The 9485-nt window shown below is 40.2% G+C and overlaps 1 long non-coding RNA gene across 1 annotated transcript; it reads right to left on the bottom strand.

Moving 5' to 3' along the window:
• Nucleotides 1-4575: 4575 nt before the first annotated feature.
• LOC132680299 (uncharacterized) lies at nucleotides 4576-7191 on the bottom strand. Its single transcript, XR_009610619.3, has 3 exons — nucleotides 6484-7191; nucleotides 5086-5133; nucleotides 4576-4776 (listed from the first exon to the last, which is right to left on the bottom strand). It is a non-coding gene; the product is annotated as an uncharacterized LOC132680299 (long non-coding RNA).
• Between the last annotated feature and the right edge of the window lie 2294 nt (nucleotides 7192-9485).

Raw genomic sequence — 9485 nt, 5'->3', positions numbered from 1 at the left:
TTCTTTATTCTTCTCGGACTCCTTTTACATGTACATTAGCTCAATGGTGTCCTAAAGGTGTCTGGAGCTCTGTTCATTTTTCTTCATTTTTCTTTCTATTGCTTAGACTGGATAATCTCAATTGATCTGTTTTCAAGTGTACTGATTCTTCAGCCAGATCAAATTGCTCTCGATCCCCTCTATTTTTCATTTTTAACTGTAGAATTTCTATTTGGTTCTTATTTTTTAAATAATTTCTATTTATTGATATCCTCTATTTGGTAAGACCTAATTCTCAAGCTTTTCTTTAATTCTTCAGGCATGGTTTCTTTAATTCTTTGACCATATTTATTTTATTTAAAAAAATTTTTTTAATGTTCATTTATTTTTGAGAGAGAGAGAGAGACAGAGCATGAATGGGGGAGGGGCAGAGAGAGGGAGACACAGAATCTGAAGCAGGCTCCAGACTCTGAGCTGTCAGCATAGAGCCTGACGCGGGGCTTGAACTCAGGGACCGTGAGATCATGACCTGAGCCGAAGTCGGATGCTTAACTGACTGAGCCACCCAGGCGCCCCTCTTTGACCATATTTATAATAGCTGATGTAAAATCTTGGTCTAGGAAGACCATCATCTCCAGTTTCTCAGATAGTTTCTAACCAAAAAGAGAATAACTCAAAATAATAGTTTCTATTGATGCTTTTTCCCTCCATGTGTAAACCATTCTTTCCTGTTTCTTTGTGTGTGTCCTAAGTTTTTGTTGAAACTGGACATTTAAAATAATATAATTTTAAGTAATATCATCTAAACAATATAATATCATACAAATAATACAATATAGCAACCCTAGAAATGTGATGTCCCCCCTCCTCAGGTTCACTGTTTCTTGTTGTCGTCGTCGTCGTTGTTATCGCTATTTGCTTGTTTAGTGACTTTCCTGGACTAATTCTGAAAAGTCTCTTTTTTTTTGTCTTGTGTGGCCACTAAAGTCTGCTTGCTTAGCTTAGTGGTCAGCTAATGATTGAACTAAGAGATTTCCTTGAACTGGCAAGTGTCTCTTCCTTTGCTAGGGACTCTGTGTAGGTGTGTGTGTTGGGGCATGACTTAGGTGATTTGCAATTCTGCCTTAGCCCTCACTTCCTTGCTTGTGCAGGACCTCAAGGTCAGCCTGAGGTGAAAGATTATGACCCTCCTCAGGTCTTTCTTGGGTATGTACTCAGTCAAATACACGTGACCTTCTAGATTTCCAGAAATATGTTAGAATTTTTCAGAATCTTCATGTTGTTCTCTGTTTTTCCTTTTAAGTTTTTGCTCAGCTTCTTATTAGCTCCAACTGGTGACACTGTCACAGGAAACTGAGATATTAAAAACTTGCCACTGTTTTCTTTTTTTTTTTTTTTTTTTTTTTTTTGACGAATGCCCTGAGGATAGGGCCATTTGCACAAAATTAGCATTGAGTTAAAGACAAGTCCTGTGGCTGGAGCTTTTCAGTGAACTGCCAGACAAGTCAAGTAGTAATAATTCTTTGGAGATGGGGAATTCTTTGGACTCCAAACTCAACCTGTCCTCTTACTTGTCCATTCCAGGTGTCCCAGTCATTGATTTTAATCATTACTCTTTTCTAATATATGTACTTAAGAATGTCAGTTTCCCTATAAGTACACTTACTTGGATCTCACACGTTTTGACATGTCACATTTAAAAAAAATATTTTTCATGTTTATTTATTTTTGAAAGAGAGAGAGAGAGAGAGAGAGAGAGAGAGCGCATGAGCAGGGGAGGGGCAGAGAAGGAGACACAGAATCCGAAGCAGGCTCCAGCCTCCGAGCTGTCAGCACAGAGCCCGACATGAGGCTCGAACTCACAAACTGAGATCATGACCTGAGCCAAAGTTGGACACAACCGACTGAGCCACCCAGGCACCCCAATGTTTATTTATAATTACACATATTTTTTATCTTTTCTGTTGCTCTTCATTTCTTCCTGCATCTCTATGTTTCTCTTTGAGATCATTTTCTTTTACATCTCCCCAAATCATACCCTAAACCTAAAGTTTCCTTTATTATGGGTTTTGTGATGACTTCTCTCAGTGCTTATTTGTTAAAAATACCTTTATTTTGCCTTAATTTTTATACTATCTAACAGATTTTATTATAGAATGGTTTGCTTAACATGCTTCTACTGTGGTATAAACAAATGATTCTTTCCTTTCATTTTTTCATTCTTCACAGTATTGAGTATTTTATGGCAATAGGATTTCAAAACATTGTAAGAAATGAATTTTAATGTCTATAAACATAGTGTGTCCAATGTGCTGTTTAACTTATCCGTTCAATCTTTTTTTTTTAAGTAGAGGGAAGCTCTGTGTCTTTTTAAAATTTTTTAAATGTTTATTTATTTATTTTGAGAGAGAGGGAGAGAGCATGAGTGCAGAGGGGCAGAGACAGAGGGAGAGAGAGAATCTCAAGCAGGTTCCATGCTGTCAATGCAGAACCCAGTGCGGGCCTTGATCTCATGAACTGTGAGATCATGACCTGAGCCAAAATCAAGAGTCAGACACAACCAGCTGAGCCACCCAGGCACCCCTCAATCTTTACTTTTATTTACTAAATATTATTCAGGTCTAAAACATCCATGTGATTATTTCACACAGTTTTCAGGGGTTTTTTTGTGTCACGTTTATTCATCTTGATTTTTAATTCCATGAACATGTTAATAATAGTTCAAAGTGTATGTCTTATTGAAGATCCAGATCTTCTGTGGATGTCTTTCCATTGTCTGTTTTTCTCCTCTTGGTTTTCTACCAAAACTTGTTTTCTTACATGGCTGGTTACTTTCACTGATGTTATCTTTTTCCAGAGGTACTTATTTTTGCTTCTAGTAAGCAGAGAGGCTAGAGAAGCTGATTACTTGATTCCAATCAGGAGTTGATATGATTCTAAAACTGGGCTTTAATCTCTATGAGATATGCTTCTCCAATTGACTCTTACTCCAAAAAAAAAAAAAAAAAAATGCTTATGATGTTTTCCAGAACATCTCCTCTCTGATACGTCCTTAGCTCTAATTGTAGCCCTCCAAGCCCCTTTATATTGCTGGAACTTCCGTTCACACCCTCCAGCTTTTCATTCACTGCTTTCACTTTTGGAAGCAGCTTCAAATGTCACTCATCTCTACTGACTTTAATCCTTATTCGGATCTTGGCCTCCAAACTTCTCCCTGACTCAGTGTTTCTGAGATGTCCAGCACTGCTGCTTGTTCTCAGCAGGATATGTTGTCTGAAACAACCTCGTCAGCAACTGTCCAGTGGAAAACTCATAGCGGGGGCTTATAACCAAAGGAGCGACATGATGTAACTCAAGATTGTTGACCTGGCCAGAAGGCCCAAAGTAGATGAAAATAAATTGACTACATAATTGATATAGCTAGCATTTATTGATCATTAACTATGTGCCCAGTTGCTGTTCTAAGTGCTTTTACATGTATTTTCTCACAACAAACTAACAAATTAGATATTATTGCTACTCCATTTTACAAGAGAAGAAAGAAATGCATAGAGAAGTCAAGAAACTTGCCTAAGGTCATGCAGAAGTAGAGCCCACATTTGAACTTAGGCAGTTTTGTTCGGAACACATACCTGTCTGATACAGAAGGTTGCTGTGGTAATGGAGGCAACAGATAGTCTGAGTCATGACTGGTATTGTAGCTGGGGAGTCAGAGAGGAATAGATAGCTACAAGAAATATTTCAAAGAAAGACTCATTAGCTGATCAAAAGAGTTGCATGGGATTAAGATGGAGGAAGTAAGGGCAAGACTAAGGTATGGGGCCTAAGTGCCTGGAGCATGACCATGCGTTTATTAGAAATTTATTGAGATGCAGTTGATTTAGATGAGTTGCAGTATTCTTACATGAATGTATTCTTACATGAATACATTCTTACAGTATTCTCCAGGTTTCATGTAATTCACGATTCATAAAATGTTGGCTGTTCCAAATAAATCTTACAGCCTCTGGGGGGAATGGCAAATGAAATTATTATTGCTGAATGTGAATGGAGTACTGAAAATAACTTGAGCGTCAGCATCAATGTGCTCAGCGAATTGAAAAGGATAAACTTTTCCCTAGTGCTGCCTGCTTTGCACCAAATCAATGGCTCCTGTTCACTCAAGACAGAAAGTTTAGCTTACATTCTGTTCAATATTATTTTTAAAATTTGTATGACCATTACTGCCAATTTTCAGAAAAATGCATATTCATTGTGAAAAATATTAGGAAACAGAGCAAGGATAAAAAAGAAAATTAAAATCATCCATAACCCAGTACTCAGAGGTAACCACTATAAACATTTGGGGTACAGTTTTCCACTCTTTTTCTTATGCTTATGGCTAGATATATTCTGTGAGACTGGTTTTGTGCTGTGCCTGGTGCTTCGTGGCTTGTCTTTGTATGCAGTAATATATCATAAGCACTTCCCCATTTCTTTAAATATTTCTGAGAACATGATTTTTAATAACTGCAAGAGTGCACATTCCCTTATTTTTGGAAATTGATTTATTCCATGAGGAATATAGATTATTTTCCTGGAAGAGTAGGTCAACCCGGAAAATTGCTCACAGAAGAAGACAATGGCAACGTAATCAATCATTGCTGCCCATGGCCTCAGCCTCTGTATTGAAAGAAGAGAATTCTTTCTAGCAGTACCAGTTATAGAAAGGGATCATTCATGGGAAGTTGGCCTTGTGAAGGCAGAGACTTTGTTTTGTTCCTGCTGTACTCACAGCACCCATTTTACAAAGAGCTTCTGAAATAAAGCAGAAACACATAACCCAATAGATAAATGACCAAAGGACGTGAATACTTTGGTTGTAGACAAATAAAAATGACTCTATGAAAAAACTTCCAACCACACTTAAAGAGAAATGCAATTGAAAATAAATATTGCGTTTCCTACCTATCAAACTGGCAGAAATCCAAAAGTTTAACAATACACTCTGTTAACACAACTATATAGAAATAGGGCCCCTTGTACAGTGCTGGTCAGGATGCAAAATGTTTCAACCCCTAAAGAGGGGAATTTGTCAGTGTCTAACAAAATTATAGATGCATTTACCTTTTGATTCAGCAATTCCACTTCTGGAAGTATATCCCACAGGTACACCTATTCAAGTACAAAATGATACTTATAAAGGTTATTCAGTTCATTGGAGTATTGTTTGTAACTTCAAAAGATTGGAAATAATCCACTTGTCCAGCAACACGGGACAACTTAAATAAATTATGGCATGTCACCGAGCAGAGTACTATGCAGCTGTTAAAAAAATACAGCAAAGGTTCTATAGGTTGATATGGAGAGTTCTCCAGGATATATAAAGTGAAAAAATCACCATCAACAAGGTGCAGAATACTGCTACATATTGTATAAAGGAGAAAATAAGAATATATACCTATGTATTTGCTTATATTTGCACAAAGGGATATTGGAAGAAAAACACCAAGCTAATAAAAATGGTTATTTCTGAGGGAAATGGTATAGGGGAAGGGGTAGAAGCAAGACTTTTCTGTGAATACCTTCCATGAAGGCTTTGGTCTTTGAATAATGTAAATGGATAATGTATTCTAAAACAAAAAAAAATCTTAAAATTGGAAACAAACACATGAACATAACCATACATCAAATATTACCATGCCCACATGTGCCTTGAGGTCACAGTGCTTTGACTTTACCTCTTAGTGGCTACAGCCACATGATGTTGGTAGGAAGGCACCATGTGAGATCTTACAATGTATACTGCATGCAGGTGGGTGTTATGGGATGATTTGCGCCCCCCAGAATGTCATATGTTGAAGTTCTAACCCCAATACCTCAGAATGTGACCATATTTAGAGATGGGGTCCTTAAAGAGGTAATGAAGTTAAAATGAGGTCACTGGGGTGGGCCTTAATCCAATGACCGGTGTCCTTATAAGAAGAGGAAATAGGACACAAACATGCACTGACGAAAGACCATGGGCAGACATAGGAGAAGATGGCCATCTACAAACCAAGGAGAGAGGTCTCAGAAAAAACCAAACCTGCCAACACCTTCAACTTGAACTTCTAGCCCCCTGAACTGTGAGAAAAATAAATTTGTTGTTTAAGCCAACTAGTCTGTGATACTCTGTTACAGTGGCCCTAGAAAACCAATACAGCAAGGGCTTTTTATTTGCTTACTGTTTCATTCCTGCACTTAGAACAGCGTCTGGCATATAATAAACATAGTCATTGAAGGAAAAAGGGAAGGAAGGAAGGAAGGAAGGAAGGAAGGAAGGAAGGAAGGAAAGAAAGAAAGAAGGAAGGAAGATCTATTCCTATAGTTTGAAATAAAAGTAGGAGAAAAGATCTGTACTTGGAGATTTCCTCCACAAGTGATTTCTATTCTTTTGTTCCTCCTCATCATATTATTTTTATCTTTGAAGAGGTTATCCTTTTGCCTTCCCCTCCCATCCTCTTCCTCCAAAGGATTACTCACCAGCCTATCTTCTGGAGACTTTCTGTGCACCACCTTTTCTTCTGTGCATTCCTTTGGATCTCTTTGTTCTTGGTGGTTGAGGCAGGTGGATTTCCCAAAGATGGCCTCAATGAGCTGTCTTATTCCATACACTTTTCTTATACTGTGAACTTTCAAAACACTCTCAAGAGGCAGAGTCTGTACCCTCCCCCTTGAACCTGGGTGGATCTTTGGATTGCTTCAACCAAGAGAGCACAGAGGAAGCGATGCTTTGTGACTGGTCAGCAGTAATGTGCTGGGGCCCATGCTACCGGCTCTCCAGTGAGGGTGGATGTCTTTCTCCAGCCCCGTGCCCAGTAAAGTCATGCCAGTACCCTGGAAACAGCCACAGTGGGATTATCTATGGTGCAGAAGCCAGAAAGGACTAGGATCACACACACACACACACACACACACACACACACACACACACACACACGCACACACAGGTGGTTGTTAAACATTTACCAGCAAACCACTATTTCTGAGGTTAGATCATAAAAAGTGATTCAGCTTCCCCTGGTTCTCCATCTCTCAGCACATGTGCTTTTAAATCCCAGCCGCCACGCTGTGTAGAAGCCCAGGGCACATGCAGAGGCCACATGTAGTGTTCTGGCTGACAGCCCCACCTAGCATCACCCCCACTCGGCATGTGAGTGAGAAAGCCCTCCCATGACTTCAGCCTCAGCCTCCATCTGTCCGGGACCCCAGTCAGTTCCCAGAACTGAGACATATAATAATAAATGAGCACTGTTTTACACCACGTAGCTCGGAGTGGGGAAACAGCAATAGGTAATCACAACCGTGATGCTCTTCTCTGCTCTTCCTCATGGCATTGTAAGTTAAGAGGAAGGAAAATTTAACATTTTTAAAATGTGTCGGTTTTATGTGATAAATCTTCATGCTTAGAGTGAGATTTACTCACTCTCTCATTTATTCAACAGATATGTATTGAGTACTAACTAAGTATCAAACCCTCTGCTCACTCAGTGGTAAGGGTAGAGGAGCTCCCTGTACACAAATACAGACAAAATGGAAACAACCAAATACAAACACGGTATGAAAGGCTGACCACGCAGAAGTGTGTCCAGGAGCCACTGGGATGGTGAAAAGGAGAAAGGGGCTAACTCTTGCTTGTTGAGAGGTGCACAGGAAGCACATAGTCAAGGAAGACATCAGAAAGAATGTCTCGGCTAAGTCCCGAAAGCTCGATGGTGTTCCATGTTATTAGTGGGAAGGTTTTCGCAGACACAGAGTAACCCATAAGAAGGAATGAAACATTAAGATCCTGAAACCCTTGTTTTTCACGACTGGATGTGCCCCATCACTGACAGACAGTTGCTGGAGGCTTATGATCAGGCAGCTTCGTGTTGAGGCATGTTGAGAGATAGAAGCCTGGAAAATAGGTTGAGACCAAGTTATGAAGACCCTTGACTCTATCCTGATAAAAGCTTGTAGCACAATAAGAATTAAAATATTGTTTTAAATCTATTAGAGGTCAACAAATGATGTCATGCTGGATGATAAAACTCTCAGAACTTACTATGTGCCTGTCACCTGGGTCGTTGCATATTGATTTAGCTATGCCGATAGCTTCCGACTGGCATCTGTTCCGATTGGCTGGTGCTGCCGTTCTGATGGGTCAGGGCCCTTGACCAGTTTTTAAGTACCGTATTTTGAATGTATCACCCCTGAAAATATTATTAAAATCAAGGACAGGACAAAGTGGGTAAGCATTTGCCATTTTGTGAGTGATAGCCAATACATCAGACAATGAAATAAAACAGGAGGTATAAATACTAGAAAGGAAGGGGCAAAGCCATAGTTACTGGCAGATGATTTGACTTCCTATCTAAACAAAAAAGGAATCAACTTACAATTTTAGAATTGATAATAATCAGAAAAAATAAGCATATGATGCCGGATCTCTCCAAATTTATTTATGACTTTAATGCAGTCTTGAACAGAATTGACAGAGGATTTCTCCCCCTGGGAAACTCAACTAAATCACCTTTAAAAAAGTAATCTGGACAAGTAAATATGTGAGAAAGATAAGGAGTCTGACCCAGTGTCTTTGGTCTCAAAATTCTAGGTGACGAGAGAGACCCAGCTGCCAGGGTTGGGGTAGGAGCCAGAGGGAAGGCCGCTGTTTCTGACGGGAGGCCAGGGTCTCAAAAAAGGCTAGCAGATGGTAGGGGGAGGAGGGGCAGAGGGAAGAGAAAACCCCTGGTAGGTGGGGTTGAGCATTTTCCCAATCGTGACATATACCCCTGGGGACGTTGAGACCATCCTGGACTCGGCAACCAGGAAGAGGTACATGATGACAAGTTATCACTCCTTCCCCTCAAGGCTCCAACTGGACCTGAGTAAAATGATTGAGGCTGGAAACCTTCCAGGGAGTGAGGAAGCAGTCTGCAGGGACGTCTTGTCCTCACACCCTCCCTAGAGCCCCTGGGAGCCCTGAATGTGGAGCTCAAGGACACCCCAGCATTTTCCTGGAGCACCTTGGACAACTGCCCAGTCCCACAGGGCCCTTTGAACTTTAGGAGTTTGACTGTATTTTTTTTTTTCCTTCTTCTTCGCCTCTTAGACCACGAAGTTTATTTGTTCATTTATTTATTTATAAAATTGTGGCAAAATACACATAACATAAAATTTACCATCTTAGCCATTTTAAGTGCAGAGTTCAGTAACGTCAAGTACAACAACGAGACAAACTGTTGTACGGTCATCCCCACCATCCATCTCCAGAACCTTTCTATCCTGCACAACAGAAATGTGCCCACGAAAAATAACTCCCATTTCCCTGCCCCCCCCCCCCCCAGCTCCTGGCAACCAGCACTGCCTTTGGGCTCAGAGCTTGACTGCTCTGGGTACCTCATGTAAGTGCAATCCTACGGTGTTTGTCCTCGGGTGACTGTCTTATTACTGCACTTGGGGAAATGTCCTCAAGGTACATCCCAGTTGTAGTGTGGGTCAGGGGT

The sequence above is a fragment of the Panthera onca genome, chromosome A1 (genome assembly GCF_046562875.1).
Source record: "Panthera onca isolate mPanOnc1 chromosome A1, mPanOnc1 haplotype 2, whole genome shotgun sequence".
NCBI classification, from domain to species: domain Eukaryota; kingdom Metazoa; phylum Chordata; class Mammalia; order Carnivora; family Felidae; genus Panthera; species Panthera onca.
The sequence above is the reverse complement of the archived record's forward strand: the minus strand, read 5'-3'. Positions and strand labels throughout refer to the sequence as shown.